Source organism: Leptidea sinapis, chromosome 38 (genome assembly GCF_905404315.1).
Source record: "Leptidea sinapis chromosome 38, ilLepSina1.1, whole genome shotgun sequence".
Taxonomy (NCBI): Eukaryota; Metazoa; Arthropoda; class Insecta; order Lepidoptera; family Pieridae; genus Leptidea; species Leptidea sinapis.
Window position 1 is genome coordinate 351,680 of NC_066302.1, and position 24,954 is coordinate 376,633.

Below are 24,954 nucleotides of genomic sequence, written 5' to 3' on the forward strand. Positions count from 1 at the left end.
GCTATCTAATTTAGGTTGGATTCAAATCAACTGATTAAATCGCAATGATGTCAATTGAATGTCAAAAATGATATCAACTGAATCGCAAACTGATTTAGTTCGTTCATTCATTCGCATCATTAGGTGTTATTTCAACCTAAACTGGATAGCTTATATGCCAAAGTGACCGATTCGAAAAAAGTTGCTACTTCCTTAGAGGAAAGTGAATCGTGTTGTTAATAACTTTTAAAAAATAGTGAAAACATAGAAAACAAAATATTTATTGATTAAAGATGAGATGAGAATACTTTATTGGACTTTTTTGTAAAACATAATACTGAAAATAAATACCAAAAATAAAAATACTAAAGACGAGGCAGTAAGGGCCCGGTTCGGTAGCCTGTTCGCAAGAACGAATTAAAAAAAATGTACTCTGTGGTCCTGTCAAATCAAACATCAATGAAGGTGCGTTCATAACTCATTATTTTTACGAAAACACATAAGCAAACATTTAATTTCTAATTCAAAGGACTATATTTATATATATTACTATTATTAAATAAGTGTAAAAAAGGGCTTAATGGTTTATAATTTGGCGCAATTGCGCAATTTTAAAATGTATTTTTAGTATTTTCTACGCAAAAAAACCGCTAAAATCATAACATTTTAGGTTTCGAAACGCAATTTTATTTCGTTCATTCTTCCTAAGCGATCCAAACGCCATTCAGTAAAAGGCATTCATGGTGGGAATTTTAGTGATTCAGTTTAGGTAGTAAGTTGATGGTAGGCCCTCAGGTGACCCGTACGCTCGTTTGACTTCTTTTCCACTAAAAAAATATAGCTATTATAAATAAAAGAGACATGTCACTCTGTCCTGGACGGTCATTCTGTTCCCAAGGCGCAGAATCATTAAGAGAGTAATTCAAGATTCATTGTAAGACTTGACTTTGTAATATATACATTAATTGAAACCATTAGAGCAAATATATTCATGTCTTTATGCACAGTTAAGTTGTACTCGCTTTTATCACGCGAACGCAAATGGCGGTGAAATGATATTCAACGGTTATGTTTCATTGAGTATTACATATTATTACTGCTGTTATCATATTATTATCGACCGACGCTTATGTGCTACTGACACGTTAGGCATTACAATTAGTTGCTTAAAATGGAGGTTCTGTACTTACGTAATTAACTCATCCAAGCCACAGGGCGAGTATGTTTTACTGTTCTGGGTCACCTGGTGTTAAGTGATCACCGCTGCCCACATTCTCTTGCAACACCAGAGAAATCACAGGTGCGTTGCCGGTCTTTAAGGAAGGTGTACGCGCTTTTCTTGAAGGTCGTATCGTCCCGGAAACACTGCACAAGGAAGCTCATTCCACAGCTTTGTAGTACGTGGAAGAAAGCTCCTTGAAAACCGCACTGTGGAGGACCGCCACACATCCAGATGGAAGGGATGATATCCTAACTTGTGGCGTGTCGTGCGAAGGTAGATTTCGGCAACAGGAATCAAAATCTGTTAAGCGATCATTTGAATCAATGGGGCTTCCTGAAATCTGATCCCAGTGCAATACGTATTTTATGAAAAAAAAAATGTTTTGACTCATAAAAGAGTATTAATTTACATTTAAATATGTATATTATAGTAAATATATCGTTGCATGACACCCTTACTAAGTTATAGGCTGTAAGTAGGTTAGGGGCTACATAATTTGGGGGAAAGTTTGTGTATTATAATAATTATTAAAAGATTATTAATAATAAATATAAAAAAATCAAAACCCCAACTTTTTTAATTGCTTATACTATGGATAACACAAAATTATAATATCTCGGGTCGTTCAGGAATATCAAAACTCTGACAATACAACTGGTTCTTTAATACTTGGGGTGAGAGTAACCGTTAAGCCTATTAAAAATAAAAAATATAAATAAGCAAGGGATACAAACATTGCTTAGGTATGTGGTTTAAATACTGAAAAGATGTCTAATGTGTCAAGAATGTTGTGTTCACACCATGCTTAAAATTTACTAATTGAAAGTGGCACAAGGTTGCACTAACGACAAGAATAATTAATAAGGCAAGCTTAGGATACGCAAAGCAAACGAGTAAGATAAATATTGATCTCGTAGAAACGTACAAATGTGTCGTATCCGGGCACCGCGCATGCGCCAATACACGCACATTGCACTCCATTCACATAAGCACAGTGCCAGGAGCTAGCCCGTTTGTCTTGATTGAGTTTTCTTATGGAGTTAGCGACCAGTTTGCGGATCATTACACGAAATCAGCTTATTGAATATCGTAACCAATCATCTTTTCTAAGAATAATTTTATTATGTTGTAATTAAAAAAACCTTCTGGTTATTAGCGACGGCCATTTATCTTATGAATAGCCTTATAGTTGGGATTCCAATTTGATCCATTTTTCCATAGCGTCTACTTCACATAATATGATTATGAATCGTTTACAGAAACTGTAGTAAAAATTCGAATCAAAAAGTATTTACCGGTATGTTCTGATAGTTGCAGTGTTGTCTTGCGAATGTTCATTACATGACCGTGCGTCGCTTTTAGCACGTAGTAAAGCGACGACAGCCCAGTTGCGTGCATCCTACTGACAGCCTCGTCGCCCTACATGCCATCAACGCCCTGAGATTTCACTTCCTCTAAAAAAATGCGCATGGGATAATCAATGAATTTTTTGACTTATGGATTTGAATTTCGTGGGATCGTAAAGCTAGATTACAATTACTAAAATACTATTTGAAGGCACAGGATACGGGATGTATGGGTACCACAGTAGTGCTTTTTTTTAACCACCGCCAATCGGGAGGAGGCAAGAATAATTTGCATTTTGGTTTGCGTCAAGTTTACTGGACCACTAGATCTTAATATGTCTTTCAGAATGTTGTATTTTCACAAAAATGTGACTCGACACCATAACAAACAACAAACTCCACAGAAATTGATTCCACAAGTGAACGTAAAATTAAGCATTTATAATAAATAAGTGAAATGAAGAGTAAAACGAATCCTCTTTCCACAAGAGCTCATCATTAATCACAACTAATTATTAATAAAACGTATAAAATCTAAATCGTTTATACATTAAGTTAAATAAATGACTTTGCAATGCCTGAAGACATAAATTTTGAAATGATTTTCTCACAACTTTCTAAGATTATTGAAACGTTGCATGGACGTAAAAATTTAAATAATTCATTAGTCATTAAACGTATATGAATTAAATCGTTGCAACTATTAAGCATATATTAATTTGTTATCAATTTATAAATAAAATATTTAATTTAGTGATATATTATAATATGAAAAGAAAGTGAAATCAAAATGTATTTTTGAATAATTTGGAGATCATCCAATTTATACTCGATCAAATACTAAACAAACACTTCTATAATAGTATGTAAAAAAGAAGTATGCAGAAAATAATAACCTCAGCAATTAAAACTTCATCATTACTATGTTAATAATACGGAAACCCATATTTTTTTTGTTCTATATCCATAGTCATAACATTTCAAATAAATAAAAATAAAAAGCGGTTCTTTACTCTATATTCCTATTTTAAATTTAAAATATTTCAAAAATAAATAAATAAAATAAATAGCCTTTATTTTTCTACTACAGCAATATTTTACATCTTACTCTAGTTTGAACTATACACATATTTGATTTTTAATAATTTAATAGGTTATTAAACTAGTTAACTGTAGTTTTTTTTAAATTAAAAGTTGTAGTCGCTTCTGTAGCGTAGGGCTCTCCTAAATCCTTCCAAACATCTCATTCCCGTGCCCTCCGCATCCAATGGGATCCATATCTGTTGTTGAAGATGTCTCTCCATCCTAATCCTAATTAAAATATAAAATAATAAATATAAAAAGTTGGGTGTAAGGACTGCCCATGGTGGTAAAAGCATGTCTCCCTGCAACGTTTACGACGTCGCCCTCACACCTTTTAAATGGCTGCCCCTTTCTTAGTTTTGTAACTTGAGGAACCCAATTTGTGACTGCTAGAGCCCACCGATTTGTTTTAAAACTTTGTAGGTGGCCAGCCTATCTCCACTTCAGTCTCAGTACCCGCTGAATCACATCTTTTGCTTTTGTATTGTTACGAATAGTAATGTTCTTCACTTTATCTCTTACTTTTACTTAAAATATATAATTTTAGTTGAAGGTATATTATTATAATTAGAAACCTGGTATGGAAGCTATTATGTCGACTATCTGGCTCCTTTTCATGTCCAAGTTGCTTCAATTGGTGCTGGGGTTGCTGTTTCGACTGCTGAAGACAGCAAAGGTCGCATATATTTATGGCCTTAGTTAGTCTTACATTTTTGTGCAGTTTTTTGTCGAGAAATTTGCGGTGTTGAGAACTAAGTGATGTTGAGAATGTATAAAGTTCTATCTACGCGCGTTACTGCCAATATTCTTGGCAGCATCTGGGCATCTGGCATCATTACTCGTAATTTCTTCATGTAGTCATAATAAGCATTATTTTTTAAGATGTTATGTGAAAAAAATATAAATATAAAGTACTCTGGTAAAATTTGCGCTGACCCTTGTCCTCAGTGCGCCTGAAATCGATTGATTTAAACACGGTGAAACGAGTAAGTTTACAATGGTAAATTACAAAGAATACAATAATGTAACTACGCCAAATATGGAGCTCTCACCTTTGGGCTGGCTGCTCGAATTATCGGGTTAGAGACCTTTTACTCCATTATACACGTATATAAATTGTAGGTGCTGTTTTTCGTGATTCCTGGATTCAACATCGCATCACACGCCGTATTCTTAATTATAATCATCACCATCTATATGAAACGCGTCAATACAGCGAGGTTTTCACGGATTTTAAAGCAAAAAAACGTGACATTTCTTATGTGTTATTTTCTTGACCTACGTTTTACGCATTATCTTGAACTATGAATAAATTGATATTGATTTTGATTTGATTTGACGCCTTGTACCTGAGTTCACCCTATTTCTTTTTCTCAAGCTAACTGGGGCGAAAGCCGTAGTTAGAGGACACTGAAAGTGGTTAAGAGAAAAAGACTTGAATGAAGGAAATGTACGGTTTATATACAGAAACATTGTAACAACTATGGGAATATTAGCTAGCTTTTTTATTTGAGGGAGGCTCCTTTGTACAGGAAGCCGGCTAGATTATGGGTACCACAACGGCGCCTATTTCTGCCGTGAAGCAGTATTGTGTAAACATTACTGTGTTTCGGTCTGAAGGGCACCGTATCTAGTGAAATTACTGGGCAAATAAGACTTAACATCTTATGCCTCAAGGTGACAAGCGGAATTGTAGTGCCGCTCAGAATTTTTGGGTTTTTCAAGAATCCTGAGCGGCACTGCATTGTGATGAGCAGGGCGTGTAATTACCATCAGCTCAACGTCCTGCTCGTCTCGTCCCGTATTTTCATAAAAAAAGCTAGTTATAAGTAGTGAGGATTGCCAGCAATACGACGAATATAAGACAAATTGGGAACTTTGCCCTTTTTGAATCATTATTAAGAATTTCAGAACGAAAAATAAATCCAAATATTTTTCTCATTATAATTATAAAGCATGATTTCCAATAATTGCCGTATTGACATTTAAATTCAATAACACTTTAATAACATACGATTTCGTTTTAAGATAATTACCGTGATAATGTTGTTTATAAGCGTCGCTCGCACTGTAACTTGATCCCACTAACTTTTACGTATTTTAATACATGTCGGTCTTATTGCCTTTATGTTTCTTAATAAACACTTGATAATATGCTGCCAGCAAACCTTTCATTATGCGTTTAAATTATACGAAACGAAAGTAAAACGTTCGCTATATCAAAGACTCCTTAGGTCGATCTCAAAAGCGACCTAAAAGTTTGTTTACGAAATGACCTCAGTACTCAGATAATCATAATTACATTTTTTAATTCTTCTGCCTGTTTTACGGCTGGAAGTACTATGTATCTAATTTCATTTTTTGTATAAGAGGGGGCAAACGGGTAAGAGGCTCACGGGATGGGGAGAGGTGAGGCAACCCCCATGGACATCCGCAACAACAAGTGTCAAGAGATGCGTTGCCGGCATTTAAGGTGGGACTATGCTTTTTTTATTAAAGGTCCCTTAGTCGTATCTGTTCGGGAAAACCACAGCTGGTAATTAACTCCACAAAGTGGCTGTGCGTAGCAAGTTCGGTGGTGGACTTCGGCTGCTGGAATCAACAAGAACAGCTAGTCTTAACACTCCCCGTAATAAATGCGGTAGAAGATGCGAGAGAGAGAGAGAGAACCCAAATCTCTACGCAACGCCAATGAGGCAAGCCGATCGGGGATGATTAATTGTACGCCGATCATTCAAGCCACTCTTCGTTGTATGTGGTCAAATGGAAGAAGCTGGTACTGGGGAGATTGGGGAGTTGAAAAGATTCTTGAGAAATGGAAAAGCTGTGATACATTTACGTACATCATTCAAGTAAATAACTACGATTCTTACATTATTAATATAAAACATGTCCCGATTTATAACCTTGAATATATTTACGTCCGAATGTGTGTTTGTGTTTTGTATGAGATATTTTTTTAAGATTTGAAATAGCAATTCAATTTTCTAATATGCAATTATTGCGGTTGGGAAGGCTATTTTTTGTAAAGTAGATCGTGTAGATAGATCCACAACCAAAACGCTGAACAAACATGACTTATGAAGGACGTGATATCAGACGGTAAGTTTAGCAGTAACACTCGTTGGTCAAACAATTTAACTTAAAAAATTAAAAAATATATCACGAGTAGGTTGCTGAAATTTTTTTGCAAAAAATTATATGATGAATATGAATGTTTGTTTCATAGTCATGGATGTTTATAAGTATTTATTTATGTTAAGTAAATATATATATTTATTCAAACAAAACAAATCTTATAGGCAATATTTACAATACTACATAAAATTAAAACTATCATTACGTGGAAGCGTACCAAGAATACTGGCAGCATTTCCGCGTTGTATAGCTAGGCTGATCCGATGACCGAGATAGCTGCAAGCGCTTGGGTTTCCAAATATATTGGCTTGGTAAATATATCGTTGTCTTGTCCCCATAGTACAGGTTATGCCAAGTTTGGGGCAAAATAATTTGTACCAAAGTGTATCAATACTATCATGTTTTACTTAATAATATCCTGACGACCGAGCCTTGCTCGGATTTTTAAGAATGTAAAAATCTTGAATAAAAAAAAACTAATAGGATATCTGGATTCGAACCAGGGTCATCTGCTTTCCGGATCACCCAATGTCCCATCTGAGCTATTATAGTCTTGTATACAGGGTAGCTCACCCAAACCGGTCAGTATGGGGATTTTAAAATATATAAGAGATAGAAGAATATCTTCTACGGAACCACGATATTGATTTTAGAGAAAACAAAAACTGCATTCATAGATTTTCAAAAAAAATCATACACGACTCGGGAATCGAACCCGGTCATTTTGGAAAAAAAAAATGTTTTACTGCCACATTGATAGTATAGGTTGTAAGAAGTGATTGTTGCTATGAAACCTTGTGTCTAAAATTAAAAGAAGTTGCATTCTGAAATGTTATTTTTATTATTTTAGTAAATGTTCAAAATGGCAACCATTTTCTTGAATGCAATAGTCAACTCGTTTAGGTAACGATTTTGTTATGGCGTCTTGTACTTTGAAGTTGTGAATTTGGGTTAGGTTAGGTTAGGTTAGGTTAGGTTAGGTTAGGTTAGGTTTTTTTTTTTTTTCCTACTCGGCCTACCCCCCGACACTCGTGGTGCGGGTCGTTGATCTAGCTACGCATACATCTGTCTGGCATTCGTCTCAAAATAAAATACAGTTTTATTTATTTGTAGGTATGGTATGATGATGTTACATACATTACAATAACTTACATGGCTAAAATACATCAGTTCTATCTTGCAATTTATGCGACTAATTTACAATTCATTTTGCATTTTGAAGTTTGTTGCGTGGCCCGCGAGGCAAATTTTTCCCACTTCACCGGCAATATTCTTCATTAATATTTATGGGAGAGTGGGATCCCGAAGTCTCGCGGGACCCGCCCCACCCTCACTTTTGTTTCTTTCTTTTACATATTTTACTATCTTTTCGCAGTATTTCTCCAGATGCGACCTGGAATTGATCAATATTATAGGCAGATTCGTGCGGGTTATCCTTTTGCCTACCTCGAATTCCAGATCGCACCTGGAAGATGCGAAGATCGGGCAGTCAATTATTAGGTGTTCCACCGTTTGGTCGCTGTCATTGTCACAGTTGCAGGTTGGGTCCGTTTTAATTTTGAATCTGTTTAAGTATTGCGCAAATGCCCCATGTCCTGTCAGAATTTGCGTCATCTGGGGTGTGAAGCGCCTGTCCTTAATTAATTTATATGCAGTCTTTATGTCTCTAATAAACATCTTGGTTATTTGTGCTGTTTCACTTTCCAGATAACGTTCGTTCCATTTGTGCAAGGAGTTTGTTCTTGCCTGTCTTTTTAGGTATGACAACGGGTACGCGTCGTATTCCATGCGAGTCTTCATTTTTTCTGCTGCCTCCTTTGCGAGCGTGTCCGCTCTCTCGTTCACCGGAGTGCCAATATGTGCCTTCACCCAGAATAGTTCTACTTCAATTCCGCTTCTTCGGCATTCTTCTAGGTTACGGCGAATCTTTGCTACTTGAGGATTGAGCGATCTTCCACCCGCTATGGCTTCTAATGATGACATGGAATCGCTGTATATCCGCGCGTTCCGCTTTTTATTTGTGACATACGCTACTGCGCTTCGGATAGCCATCAGTTCAGCTTGGAAGACGGTGCAGTACAATGCTAGCTTCAGTTTCTTGCTTGTGACCTCTGCTCCGCCTTTCCATTCTGACCAGGCTGCCCCCACCCCTGTTTCTGTTTTGCTACCGTCTGTAAATATTTGTACCCCTCCGTGATCGTCTATTTCCCCGGGATCATTTACAATCGAGTAACTTAATGTTAGTTATTTTGCTGGGTGTGGGAGATCAATGAATGGAGTTTTCAGCTCTATATCCGTGTCCTCCGGTACTATGGGGGATATCCCTCTCCTTGCCTCGTGCATTTCCGCGGCTTCCTTGACGCGTAAATCGAGGGGCAGAATACCCGCTAATAGAGAGGCGGCGTTCAAGGAAACCGTCCGATATGTTCTGGAAATCTTCTGCGCAAAACTTCGCTGTATTCTGCTGAGATGTGTTTGCATGCAGACCTTTTTCGCAGCTGGAGCCCATACAGCTGCAGCGTACAATATAATCGGCTCGATTACAGCGGTGTAGATTGTGGCGATTATCTCCGAGTTTAATCCCCAGTTTATTTTGCGGCCTTGGATACCTGCTTATATATATTAATAGCTTTTTGACATTGAGCTTTTATATGTCTGTTAAAATTAAGTCCCGCATCAATGTCCACTCCCAGTATTTTGATGTGGTCTTCCATAGTTATTAGGGAGTCTTGTCCATTAATAAATGTGGAGTGTCAAATTTAAGCTTTCGTGTAACAACCATGGCTTTTGTTTTGTGTGGTGCAAATTTCAATTTATTTGACACTCCCCATCGATGAACGCGAGCTAGGATGTCATTAGCTTTTTTCTGGACCTTCTGTCCCGTCTCCCCATTGAAGATCAGCATGACATCATCCGCAAAGGCTTGCACGTATTCTCCGGTACTTTCTAGTAGTGGGTCTAATATCAAATTCCACATCATGGTCCGCCTACGGATCCTTGCACACAGCCTTTTGTGGTTGCTTTTTCTATTGTTTGCCCCGCATAATTTAATTTGATCTTCCTTTTGTCTAGGTAGCTATCTATGACTTTTCTTAGGTTTAGCGGACATTTCTCCTCTGCCAAACGGGTTCTGATTTTAGGCCACCAAGCGTTATCGAAGGCGCCCTCTATGTCGAGTGATACGATCGTAATTATCTTTTTCTCTTTCAGCTTTCGGCGTATGTGTTCAACTGTGGCATAGAGGGCGTCCTCTGTACTGCGCTGTGGCATGAAACCGTATTGTTGCTTACTGGTTCTTGACACGAGGTGCCACTTCAGTCGACCTACTACAATCTTTTCATACACCTTCCCCAACAAGGATAATAGCCCAATCGGCCTGTATGCCTTGGGGTCGGTGTAGTCGGGCTTTGCTGGTTTTCTTATTACTACGACTGATGCCGTCTTTCATCTTTCCGGGAAATATCCTAGATCCAGGCATTTATTCACTATCGCCAGGTATATGTGTGGAGCCGCTTTTATTGCTTTCACACATATATCGGCTGTGAAGCCATCTTCCCCGGGGGCCTTTTTCGGATGAAAACTGAGAGCTGCATTTTGGACTTCTGACACGGTTATAGGGGGGTCGCAATCTATATTGTAATCCTCACTATTTACCTCTTCGGCCATTTTCCTCACTATTCTGTACTCTTCAGTTTCACCTTTTTCGTCGTCATCTGGGAAGAATGTTCTAGCCAGTATTTCGGCGGACTCTCTTTCGCCTCTGAACTTTCCATCTACCCGTAGTGGTAGGTCTTCCTTCCTTTTTTCTGTTTTTCTGATGATTCTGTTTAGCTTGTCCCACATCGTTTCTTTTTCTTGCTGGGTGCAAAACTCCTTCCAACTTGCAGTCTGTGCATCTCTAGCTTCTTTTTCATACTTTTCTTTTAATTTCAAGTATTCTCCTATGACCTTTGGTTTCCTGCTGCCTGCTGCACACCGTATTCTGCGTTTCCATGTGGCAACTTGTCTTTTTAGCTTGTCTAACTCCTCTGTCCACTATGCTATTTTTGTTTTTGAGTTATTTCCGATCTTTGGTATTGATGTGTCGCAAGCTCGTGTGACAGCGTCTGTGAATTTTGCTACTGTTTGTTCTAGTTTTTCTGTGTCTGTGATATTCTCAATGTTTTCTAATGTAATTTCTTTCTCAGTTAATTGTTCTATGATCTTTTCCTTAAATATTTGCCAATTTGCTTTCTTCGTATTGTATTTTCTTGTTATTCCTAATACTTTTTTGCTGTCAGGCTTAGCTAATTTTATTTTAAACTCAATAGCACTATGGTCAGAGGAGATCAGAGCTGGATTGACTTTCCAATCCTTTACATGTGCAAGGAGGTCCTCTGTACAAAGTGTGACGTCAATATGGCTAGTGATTCTCTTTCCACTTCTGACTGTGTCGAATGTTGGCTCCTGTCCATTATTCATAATGTGCAGGCCAAGCTGATTGATTTTAGCTTCGAGAATCTCTCCTCTTTCGTCTACAATAGAGCCTCCCCACCATGGGCTTTTAGCATTAGCGTCCCCTCCGAAGATTACTCTGTTTCGTGAAGTCTCAAGAATATCTTCCATCCGGCCAAGGTGCGAGCTTATGTCTCTCTGGTTTGGTTCTATATAGAATGAAACCAGAGAGATGTCCCATTTTGTCGTCTTGAGTCGTACCGGCACTACATCTGTCGTGGTTTGTGCGGGGTATTGAGTGATAACAATGCTCTCATCAAAAACCATTATGGCCGCTCTGACGACATCCTCTGCCGGTGGATTGACACACTGTATTATTTTCAGTCCTCTGTAATCTTTCATTTTTCCTATTGCCCCTAATGAGGGCTCCTGCACTATTGCTGCTGCAATATTTTTTGCACGAGCCTCTATTATTAGCTCTGTTGTTGCTAATTCCTTCTTTTGCAGGTTAATTTGAATTATTTTATAGGATTTGCTTTGTCGAACCGCATTTGTTGCTGTTACATCCGCTTGTGAAACCTCAGCAGTACGCTATCTTGCTCCTCGCCAGAGCGTCCCACCTTTTTCGTATAGGGCAGTCTTCATCAAACGCTCCATGGTCTTGTCGTTCGATGTTTGATTTTTTACAATTTATGCAGGAGGGTTTTTCTGTCGCTTTGTATTTGGGGCACTCCTCCCGCATGTGCCTTTCCCCACAGTGGGTGCATGCGCTGGGCAGATCTTCGCTTTCTTTACAATGCTTCCGTCCGTGGCCGTAACCTAGGCATTTCGTGCACTGTATTAACGGCGACTGATCCTGCACCACCACCCTCTGTAAATCAATGTGGATCCTGCCGGCTCTAGTAAGCACCTGCCACAGTTTTGGGGTAGTTTGGATGTGATAGATAGAGATAGTTTCTATGTGGTTTAGGTGAGGATTCCGCGCTTTTTTCCTGTATCTTATCTTAGCTGTTATTTCTTCTAATTTTAGGTCTTTGAGCAACTGTTTATTCTAAATTTTTATGGCCTCTATTATGTCTGCGTCTGTGTTCGCTGTTAAGACGTCTTTTAATTTGATAAGGGGATCCTTGTTATTTGCGCTACTTATCGTCAGTCCATCTTCTCTTCTAAGTCTTTCAGCTATTTGTTCAATCTGTTACTTTGACGTGCTGCCTATTATAACTTTTTGGTTACTAGCTTTTCTTATTTTGTCTATGATCATGCCTGTCTTTTTTGCGTCTAATGCTGTTCGTACTCTCTCCAAGATTTCAACGCTTGTCTCGCTCTTTGACGAGGAGATGATTATTGAATGCGTTGTCTTTCTTTCTCTAGTATCCTCTTGGTGTGTTAATATGGTTTTTGTGTTCGTCTCTCCTGCCAGAACTTTGGCGTAGGTCATTTTCTCCATTCCATCTTACATTCTTTTGATGCCCGCTGTACTGTTTCTTGTTTCCTTTTGAAGGTCTTCAAGCTTTGTGCTGATTTCTTTCAGCCTCTTAGAATTTTCTTCTAGGAGGGCAGTCTGCTGATCTATCTTGTTCAGGAGGGGTGGGGGAATTAATATTTTATCATCCACTTTTCCTTCGTCTTTTGGTGTTATATCTAACCCTTTTGCACTTTTGAGTTCTTCCTCGCTTTCTTTCACAAGTCGGTATAAGCGCTTGACAGCAGTTGTAACTCCTGTTTTTATCTCCGCCTTCATGTTTCTTGATTCGCCAAGGTGTGCCATAGCTTTGAGGAGGCAATTTTTTGCTTCTTTTTCCCTTGGCTCCTTCAGCTCGGTTGTTTTCCCTGTTGATGGCGAATCTTTTGTCATAGCTTGAGACTGTTGGGGGTCTTGGTTTACGGCGAGTTCCCACTCGTTTATACTACGCCTGACACCCGCGATAATTTTCAGGTTCTCTGTGTCTGTTTTAGAGCCTTTGCTGGTGTTCTTATGCCAAACATTATTGTTTTTGAGATTTGTCAGATTTATATACGTAGGTAGGTCGAGTATCGTCAATAGTTAATTACCGTTCGGTTACAAATTAATTTGTAGGTTAAAATAAAGGGTCTATTCCAATAGGGTAATAGCCGTGTCAATAATAAATCAAAGTGAATATAAAAGTATATTTTTTTTTATACTTAAAGCTAGAGTATATTCCCAATAGGGTAATATATGTGTCAATAATCAATAATAAAAGTGGCAAATAAGCCTGGGTCTTATCTAATAGCTAAACACTCTACACCCAATAGGACGTGAGCTGTCAGGTACAATCTAAATTTGATGAAGCGAGGAAGGGGTGCAACTCTATGTAGAGTCGATGTAGAGTCAGTCTGTTATTAGTAAGATTGCGCTGATTGTGCTTGTATCTTGTATTTGAAAGTTTTTTTTGTTTCTTTTTTTCCTTCAATTTTATAGTTATTGAGACGCGGTTTTTTGCAGGATAGATCCCCTGGCTTCCTTTAGCTTCTCAAGAGAATAATATCGTATTTATATTATTTATATACATAAATGTGTCGAAACCTTGACTTAATCCTATAAATTTATTTATCTATCTTATTACTATGGACTATACCCAAAAGGGGCGGTCGTCCTGAGTCTTATTGCTAATTTATCACAGTCTTCACGGGAACGATGACATGGGGCCTTGGGGGGAACGGGTGGGGGGGCGGTGTTGGGTACAACTACAGGATTTAGGGTTCCTTTTCAAGCCTGTTAAAAAATTTTATAATCCTAATTAGTATAATAATCCTATATTAAAGTGCCACTTAAGAATACACTATTATGGGAGTGTTTAATTTAAAGTTTATAATAATCCTAAGTTAGCAAAATTTTTGAGAATATTTGAAAATTTTTTATTTTGAAAATGTAAAAAGGGATTCCCTTAAGGGAGGATATTAGGAACAAGACCAAATATAATATTTGGTCCGGGGTCAAAAATGGTCTAGGACGCACCGTTCCCGAGATATCCCGAGTTTTCTTCCTTGATTCTTCCTGGTGGAATAACTTCGTGTAGGGTGCTCCGATTTCTTCGCTCTAAATGGCGTCAAGGTGAGATTGTGAGGCGCTTCCCGACACGATGTTGAAAAATTTGCTGCTCCCTCGGGAACATCGACCACGTGCCACGTGGTTTTAAGGAAAAATCCCTATAAAATCACCGCGCGCGGCCGGAGAAATCCGTGCGAGGTGTCAAACTCTTCGTCTTGATGAGACCTATCGCAGAAAGTAACACAATATAGGTGTCACCGCTTTAGTTTTTAAGTAATTGTCGACACAATGATTAATTTTATGGGTTATTATAGTTTTTTAGGTCCAAAAATTTTTGCCCACTTTCGATATCTTTTTGCAATATGTCGTTAAGTAGAACTTTTTACGGCGCATCCAATGATATATCGCACTAGTTAGGGAAATAGCGTTTTCTGGTTCCACGTGCCACGCCCTATTGCACTTTCTTCTAAATTTCTCCGAAACGCGTGGCCAGAAAAATCCAGATCCAATCCAATCCGGCTCTGTGAGTGCAGCTCGACGAGACACAACAACTGACACCAAGAAAATGGTGGGGAAAAGATTCCGTTTTCTCAGCGTTCGCACTTTTCCACTTAAGAAACGTCGAATACACGGTTTTTTAACACCTTTATACACTTTTTTACACCCGATCGAAGTGAAAATGTATAGCACTCAAGTATACGCGAAAAATTTACCACTTCTACTATTTTTCTATTGCGGAGCAACGTGTTTTTACTGTTTACTCGTCCGTGATCAGACTGCGGTTAGGTTAGGTTAGGTTAGGTTAGGTTAACGTAACCCTACAAAAAATAATCTAGTGGGGTTAAATCGGGTGACCTCGCGGGCCATTTCATGAATAATTATTTAAAAAATCTATGGCGATCCGACTATTGTGTGCCGGTGCTCCATCCTGTTGGAAATACACTCGTTCTCTTTCTTATACCGACATTTCTCTCGTGACATCTAAAACATCTTCTGAAATTTGGTAATCCAGAAGTTCACGTTCCATTTTCAAATAACAGCAAAAACATATTTTTACTGGTACGCAGACAAGAAGCGTTCATTTTTTTAAATTGAAATTCGGCAATCTTAGAAGTTCACATTCCATTTTCAAATAACAGCAAAATAAAATCTTTTTACTGGTATACCCAGACAACATGACGATTGGTTATTGCCTACATTTTTTTAACGAATAAAACCGACAACTTACATGAAACAATCAAATAAGGCAATTTCTTTTAATTTTAGACACAAGGTTTCATAGCAACAATCACTTCTTACAACCTACACTATCAATATTTTTTTTTGTATTTATTTTATTATAATCTGTCTCCTTCGCTGGGACATTCAATAATATGTGTGTCCTACTGGTATATATATTGGCTTGCTTGGAGAATGGCCTATGCCAAACCCAAGTACCATAATTAAGCATCTGGTTGGCTAGTTAGTAGATCTTGAGGTATTTTGCGTTTCAGTCTTAAATAATGTAACAATCCCTCAAGCGGAGCATGTGCGTTATCTTGGCCTACACCTAGACAAACGTCTCACATGGCAAAAACACATCTTCACTAAAAGGAAACAATTAGGCAACAAAATAAGCAAACTGCTTATTGGACGTAAGTCACAGCTTTCACTTGAAAACAAGGTACTGCTTTACAAGGCAATTCTTAAACCGATCTGGACATACGGTATACAGCTATGGGGTACCGCATCACACTCAAATATTGAAATAATCCAACGATTTCAGAATAAAACACTACGCTTAATAGCCAATGCTCCATGGTTTGTACCATGACCTCGGAATACCAACAGTCAAGGATGAGATAACAAAATTCGCTCAGGCACACAAAACTAGAAAAGACAATCACCCTAACATACTAGCAAAAGCCCTAATGAATAAAAGAACGAAAGTATCAATAAGACTGAAACTATCAATATGGCTATAAAACAAAAATGTATTTTTTTTCCAAAATGACCGGGTTCGATTCCCGAGTCATGTATGATTTTTTTTTTGAAAATCTATGAATGCAGTTTTTGTTTTCTCTAAAATCAATATCGTGGTTCCTTAGAAGATATTCTTCTATCTCTTATATATTCTGAAATCCCCATACTGACCGGTTTGGATGGGCCAACCTGTATAGTGGCGAAAATTACCTTTAAAACACAGATAAAACTACATTTCTTTTAAATTAAAACCTAGCTTGATCGACTTATATATCGATTTTATATAGTTACTACCCCGAAATCGCCTGCATACTTAATTTTATGAAAATCGTAGGAGCCGTTTCCGAGATTCAGATTATATATATACAATATATCTATATACAAGAATTGCTCGTTTAAAGATATACGATTCGGATCCTCAACTATACTACTCGATGTTAAATAGATACTCAGTCAGAAGGCTTTTCATTTATGTGATGGTAATGGCCAGAATGATCACCTACTATAAAGTGAGCCCTTTATTCGCCCGTTGAAGATTAACATAAAACATTTTCATGAGTCATAAACATCATTTAAGCGTACTGTACACTCAAACGATGTATGTTGTTGTACAATAAATAAAGGAACCTTTACATTGCTTTAAATTAGCCATATTATATTTATAATCATATTTCCATTTCACACCATACTATTATTATCTCAGTATAAAATATTATTCTCGGTATAATTGAGTTGATAACTCAATCAATTGATGTTAACGTTTGGTCATAAAGGCGTTATAAAATATATTTATCGCTGAAACATAATTTTAATAGACATTATTACAGGTTAATTTATTGCGGGTCAGAGACCAGATATTCTTTCAGTTTTATTTCCCTCAATCTTATATTTAGTAAACGCTATAATTATTTGTAATTTTATTTATAACAGATATTTTTTATAGAAATAAAAAAAAAATTAGAAGAGCAGGATGTTCAGTTGATGATAATTGATACGCCTTGCCCATTTAAACGCAGTGCCGCTCACGATTATTGAAAAACAAAAAATTCTGAGCGGCACTATATCTGCGATCGTCAACTTGAGATATAGGATGTTTAGTCTCACTTGCCCAGTAATTTCACTAGCTACGGCGCCCTTCAAACCGAAACACAATAATGTTTACACATAACTGCTTCACAGCATAAATAGGCGCCGTTGTGGTACCCATAATCTAGCCGGCATCCTGTGCAAAGGAGCCTCCCACTGGTAAATATCTTAAAGATCTCTTAATATAACATAAAATTTGCTGTTGCTGTGTAAATAAGAAAAATACCAGTTATCTGTTTTAATTGACCATTATGCAAGCCAAATAATAATCAAGAAATTTGTTTTTGAATGTACGCATGTGTGCGAAATCTTAGCTCTTACGAAAAACCGTAGAAAGATCTTAAAGATCTTTCAGAGGGCAACAGAAAGAGACGTGTGTAGAATAAAAAGGAATGCCAAGTAGCCAAAAAAAGGTGATAGATAATGTAGTGTACTGACATCTAGTCTTAACAGAGTATGTTTTAACTATCATTGTCATTGTCACGACATCGATAGTGACATTAACCGTGTAACGTTCACTGCTATATAACGAATGCACAGTACAGCGGAAGGCCAGTTCTAATCGGCTATTGGTTGCATGCGGACGTGTCTGGGTGTAGTGCTACATAGTAAAGATTAGTTGTTTCACTCGTGAGCAAACGAGGAACATTACAGATAATAAAATATAATAGAACCCCAAGGAAGAAATGTGCAGCAAATTCGTACGACCCAAATCATATCCGCACTTCCTTGCATGGTGTTTCTTGGATGATGTGACATGGACGCCCTTATATCACCCACGTAGACCTTGCTAAAAGGCTGGCAACGCTCCTGTGATTCCTCTGGTATTACTGATTGGTGTGGTCACTTAACATCGGATGCTCTCAGTACGCTCTTTTGGTCTCCTTTTCCACAAAAAAGACTATGTTTATTGGGAATAAGTCATTAGATAACTACAGCAAAAAGATATTGAGTAGTCCTTTGTCACGAAAGATACTTCAACTCGAGATAAAATAGAAAATTTCTGGAGCTGTGTTTATTGTTATTACGAAATCTGTCAAATTAATAGTAATCCTAATAAATATCATTGACAATTTGATAATTATATACTGTGACTTAAATTTCTGTAAAAATTATATTTTTAGTGAGAATTGGAATGTATTGATCAATAAATAAAAAGGCGTTGTCATTATATTTAATTTGAATTGAAATTTAAAATCCAACTCATATTTTAAAATGTCCCAAACTGTCACTGTATTAATGACGATTTCAGTCCAGTTTTTACTCAAAGTGACGCTGTACAAAACCATCGTACGGCCCATACTGTCATACGCAAGCGTCGTTTTCGCGCACACCCGACCGAGCTACTTACGTCGTTTGCAAGTAGTTCAAAATAAATTCACGCGCATGGCAACCGGAGCCCCGTGGTTCATCCGAAACGTTGACCTTCACCGCGACCTAGAGCTTCCGACAATAGCTCAACACTTTAAAGAGATCTCGCGACGCTTCTTTGACAAGGCGCCTAACCATCCCAACATCTTGGTTAGGAAGGCATGCGGGTACACCCCCCTTCACCATAGTCTCAACCCAATAAGACGTCCCAGACACGTAACGGTAGACCCGGATGACGACATCACCATCGCGAACGCGACACCCACACAAACACCGACACAGACACGCACACACCGCCTTCGCAGGCGTAGGCGCGGTCAACCACCGCAAACCACTGGCACTCGTCACTCTGACGATGGCCAGCGGCCCGCACCCTAGATACACCACACATTCTTTTGATACCCGACGAGACGTTAGTCCTCGTCCTGTAATCGCTTCACTACACTCACTCACACACGGACAGACTGACGGACTGACATACACCACTTACACAATCACAAACACACTCCACAAACAGACACAAACACAAACATACATGCACACAAACATTTACACTACGTACATACATACAAACACACATACTTGCAATCATAAACACATACATACACACTTACATACATTACACAAAACATCACCACACTCGCCGGCGAGTGTGCTCTTATCACCTTTTCATCTTTCATCTTCATTTCATCTTCATTTTCATTCTCTCTCCTTCCCACAAGCACACAGCCGGTCTGAGGTTCGAGTCTCCTTAGGAGACGCCCCGCGACTGTTGTTGCGTAGTCTTTGCGGCCTCCACGGCCCACGTCCTACTTCGCTGTGAAAGCCAGAGCTGCTAACAGCACAGAGGAGGTTTTAGTCGGTATGGGGTGTCCGCTTACGCGGACACTCGAGTCCGACATATTACGCCCCGTCCCGGGGCGTAAATACGTAACAGTATTTCCTCCTCTCAAAAAAAAAAAAAAAAAAAAAAAAAAAAAAAAAAAAAAAAAAAAAAAAAAATCCAGTTTTTACTATAAGTTCTGTCAATGTATTCTGGTAAAAACAAAAGTATAGTGACATATTTTAGTTACAGGTACAAACAGAAACTAGACTACAGCTTTGCTAAAACTATGTTCAGTGGAACATTTCCACGCTGCAATTGTAGTACCATTGTTTAAATGCTAATATTGTTAACTGTGTTTTGTATCTACTTAAAGTAAAATAGTATACTATTAAAATCAACATAATATAATCAGTGTTATAATTGCCTACGTTATATTTATATACGCTATGCTTTAAAGATTCTAAAACAGTTAGGTTATTGCCAACATTAAAACACCCAATGTCCTTATAACCATTAAATCGTCTAAACGAGTCTTGTAATGTAATTCAGCACATTTTATCATCCGTTTTCATAATAACACTCCTTTGGATGATATTATGATTATTAGGACTGGCTTTTTTTATGTTAGCAGTAAGCAAACTGTTTCAGAATCCTTTATAGAGGATTCATATTTTGGGTGTGGATAAAATTTATCTTAAATTTATTTATAGATAATGCCTGAACAGTGGCTGGGACTTTATTATAAAAGTGTATACACTTAAAGCTATTATGTATCTTATGAAACCTTCTAGAATTATTTACATGCAATCCCATATTTCTAGTGTTATAATAATGAAAATCACTATTAAGAGCAAAATGGTGTCGATTTGTGAACGTATATTAAATTTTCATAATTGTACTGACAATGAACAGTCATAATATTTATTTCTTAAAATTTTTCTTTGAGGGACTGTCTATAATCTATAATTTTTCTTATATATTAATGTATATGTTTATGTTCGAAAAAATGTCAATAAGATAAAGAATATATCTGGAATACAAAATATTTATACCAGAAAAAAAAAGTTGATGCCCCTTCTAGGCTTGCCAAGCTCGACAGATTATCTATAATAATCTTTATGAAAACATAATATCAATGTCTCATAACAAGGTTCAATTAAATAAAACTATAAATGAATAAAGTGTTAGTGAAATTTGATTTGATTTATTTGTTCTCGTAACAATGCCTCATCCTTTACATGTAATATGACATTACAAATATGCAATTCAAAGCGATGAAATGAAGCTGAATGATGATAAAGTACATAATACAGGCGATAAAACCCTTCAGAAATTCTTCCAAAACGCTCACAGTTAAATTCAAATGAACGTTTTTGTGAATAATTTGCTATAAATAGTTATTTCACGTGAATGGATTGTAATAATATAGCCCAAGTGTAGCTAACTTCCAAGAACCTACTAACGATTAAATTGACCGTTTGGTATTAAGTAAAAACAAATTTGATATTGTATCACACTCTTAGATTAAGGATTGGTCTCCGCTGCACTCCAACTGGATACCGTACTACCTAAGAACAATAGCTTTTTTATTACAGCAACTATTAGATGCTAGTGTGCGTGGCATCTTGACACTCAATGGCATCTTTCAAATTTCGTAACATACGCTTCGTGTTATTTTACATTGATGTTAATAAAATATAAAATACTTACCGATGATATGTGATCCCAGTGTCTTTCTGTTTTCTTGTAGTATTTTTTTTACAAAGTTTTACTACGCAACCCAGCATTTTAGTTTAAATTTTTAGCAAAGTTTAATTAATAGAAGTTGTTCGAGACTGACTCGGTTGGGTCCACTTGGGCATTAGTTGCCGCACTTTGCGACTACGCCTGCGGTATCCAATTGGAGCGCAGTGGAGACTCTTCTTTTAGTACTTTGCTTACAAAATATGTATCATTTTCTACAAACACACGCCACTGTTAATACATCCCAAAACAGCAACAAAATACTAAGCTGTGTAATTGTGATCATTATTGTAAGCCTTGTTGTACTGTAAAAAGCTATAATGATACGAAAACTTGAACGTAGAAAATTATATGAAAAATGAGTAAAATTTTTACTACAACATATTGTACCCTAGAAAACTATATTATTTTTGTTTAAGCCACTATATTTTTTATTAAATTAAATTGGCGCCTCTTTGAAATATGTAGCTATATCTTAGATCATATTTTATACGTCTAGATATACTATGACAGCTGTGAAAACCTACCTAACCTCTATTTTGTGCAATTCACGCACACTAACACAAAGTGTCATTCAAATCGCGAGTGTAAGACGTAGCTTGTCACACACGGCAAACTAATATTCCCGGCCTGTTTTTATTGCTTGTCTAACAACAAGAGACTCTATCTTTTATTTTCTTTGATTAACCTCAGTGTTACACATTTAAATAAAACACTTTTAATGGATTAAAACGCGTGTAATTGTAACTATTCTTACATTAGATTTTTGCGTAAAAGTTACATTTTTATTTTAGTTAACCCGACGTTTCAAGACCTTTCCAGATCTAGTTGAAAGTCCACCTGCGTGCTTCTGTTGACAACTGGCCTCGACGTATAAAAGACTGTATTGCAGCCAATGAAGCCCACTTCGAATAAGCTTTTCATATTTTAAATTGATTTATATTTATGTATTAAACACACTGTAAAAGTAATAAATGTTATTTGCTATAGAAAAATATTTTTTTTTCTATTTCAGTATTTATGGCAACACTAGACATTATATTTGAAATGGAAAACGTTAAGGTTCTTCTCCTCTGTGCCCTCTATAGAATTATATTTGTTATTATTTAAACAAAACCCTTTTTACACGATCATAACGCGTGTAATTCTAACTGTGTTTTAACATAAGATTTTGCGTGAAAGTTACATTTTTATTATTATTTTAGTTAACACGACGTTTCGAGATATTTCTAGATCACGCCCCTCTGAAATTGTTAAAAATCGGTTACAATTAAACGCATTTAAATCCTTGAAAAAGTGTTTCATTTAAAGGTGTCACACATCAAAGAAGATATTATTGTTAGTAATTAAATATTGTCTCGTTAATTTTGAACTTCTTAATAATTTATTAATATTAGTGTGAATATGAAGACCTTACATTGTTAGTTGATAATAAATAAGTAAATATTATAAATACTTTTTATTATTAATATAAATGGATGTGTAAATAACAACAGTAATTATTTATTTATACACAAGAATAGATTAACACTAGCGAACACACACGGTTCAACTGTTCGAAGCAATCGAGTGACCTTCAACATTGACCTCTCGCTTCATTCATCAAGCGTTTAATTCCGATTCAATCAGTTCGAAAATTTGGTATGTATGTAGGCAGACTTTCTCTGGGTGAAATGTGATGTGTAAGAGGGGGGCCCGACCTTGTTAGAGGGAGTCTGGCACCTGCTTACCGACCACTTGTCACTATCAGGCCAGCGCGCGCGCATCGCGGCGCAGCATAAACAAACGAAAGCACGTGTCGACCATCGAGTAGATACTATATACTCTGTGCAGACAATTATTATCTGTGGAACTGTTGTGTGTGTGGTGCATTGATAGCGTACGGAATTCGAACGGTATGTATAGTTTTAATGCGATCTAAGTTTTAATTAAGGATGGATTTGTAGGTACTGATTAAGATAATATATTCGTCGAATATTTTTACTGATATAACATGATAATTGTTACCCACTAATATTTTATAAAGGTAAATGATTGTGAATATTTATTATGTACTAGCTGACCAGACAGACGTTATTCTGTATATAATAAATAAAATAATGTTTTTATATGAATTTGTCAATAATATATCATAACATCAAAAATTACTTCGTAAAATATGCACAATTTCATTACGATAGCACGTAATGAAATTGTTTCACAGCAGAACTGTCAAACCGTCCGTCAATAAATTCTCTCATAGAAATTATGTATGGACACATCAAAGGAAAAACAAATTTTGTTGTTTTTATTTAATTTAGCAGCATTTTTCACCATTTATTCACCTTTTAAACCTTCCCTGGACTTCCACAAATAATTCAAGACCTAAATTTGCCAAATCGGTCCAGCCGTTCTCGAGTTTTAGCGAGACTAACGAACAGCAATTAATTTTTATATATACATATAGATATATTACTTATACTATAAAGGGAAACTAATAAAGCATCGTAAATCATTAATCAAATATATTATCAAGGATGTAAGATTATAGTAAATATGGAAACTTTGCGTATTAAAATTACATGGATTAGTTGTTCGAAACCGAACACGAATATATCAGGTTTGCATGTATAGACTACGATAAACCCGTAAGATATATTACAGATAATTAACAATCTTTGGATACCGTTTTTAATGTATGTTGGATGTCGCATAAACAAGGTATGTTTAGATATATGTATCAGCATTTTATGTAATAAATTTATAGCACGAAATATTAAAAACAAATTATATTATATCTGACGTAATATATATAAAGTTATATTGTTCTACTTTATTAAAACACTATGCAAAAATTACTTTATCAGTTTAAAAGTTTAAGAACATATTTGGAAACTTAATATGCTCCATTGAAAGTTTTCAAATAAAAATTGTTATTAAATATCTCAGGCGTACAATAATTTGTAAATTTATAAACATTGTATATTCATGTCTGCTCTTATAACATTCAAAGTAAACCTTTTAATATATTTCAATTAAAGCATTTATTCTCGATCTAGAATAATTTATTCGCCTCATCTTATCTTTACTTGGTTTACGAAATTTTTACTAAGGTGTTATACCTAACGTCTACCGTCAAGAACGGCATTTTGCACTCTTACTAAGTTTAGGAAATTAAATAGGTAATAATGAAATATTTAGTCGCAATGCCTTGAACATTGTATCCAATATCACACCTTTCCTTCATCTCTAATTATTATCTACACAAATAAAATTTAAAAAACAAAATGTTATGAACGATGCGGGATTCGAACCCACGCCGGACGTCGTGTACCGTCTCGTTATAAAATTCTGCTTGCTTTGGTCAACTGTAAACTAGATCCTGTAGAGATCCACAAAATGAGAGTTGAAAAAAGCAAACAGAATTTTATAACGAGGCGGTACTCGAACGGTTAGCTCAGTTGGTTAGAGCACCGGCTCGGAACGCCGGATGTCGTGGGTTCGAATCCCGCAACGTTCATAAAATTTTGTTTTTCAAATTTTATTTGTGTATTAATCCTAGAAGTGAGGGTTATCACTTTAAAAACATAACATATTGTTTATATTATATCTATCATACTAATTGGTGGTCATATTGAAGAAAATCAAAGACTTGGTGACGCCACAATCTAAAATATTGCGTCATGGGTTTTAAAGGTAAGGAAAACTGTGGAATAACCTTCCTTTAGTGGTGCTTCGGATCAATACAAAATGTATACCTTCAATAACAAATGTT

At 36.6% G+C, this 24,954-nt stretch overlaps 1 protein-coding gene across 1 annotated transcript in view; it reads left to right on the forward strand.

The window, feature by feature from the left end:
- The first annotated feature begins 22,947 nt into the window (after window positions 1-22,947).
- LOC126975894 (uncharacterized) overlaps window positions 22,948-24,954 on the forward strand; it is a 39,387-nt gene continuing 37,380 nt past the window's right edge. Inside the window, exon 1 of the mRNA XM_050824000.1 lies at window positions 22,948-23,095. The gene's annotated coding sequence lies outside the window, so the exon portion shown is untranslated. The remainder of the gene's footprint in view (window positions 23,096-24,954) is intronic.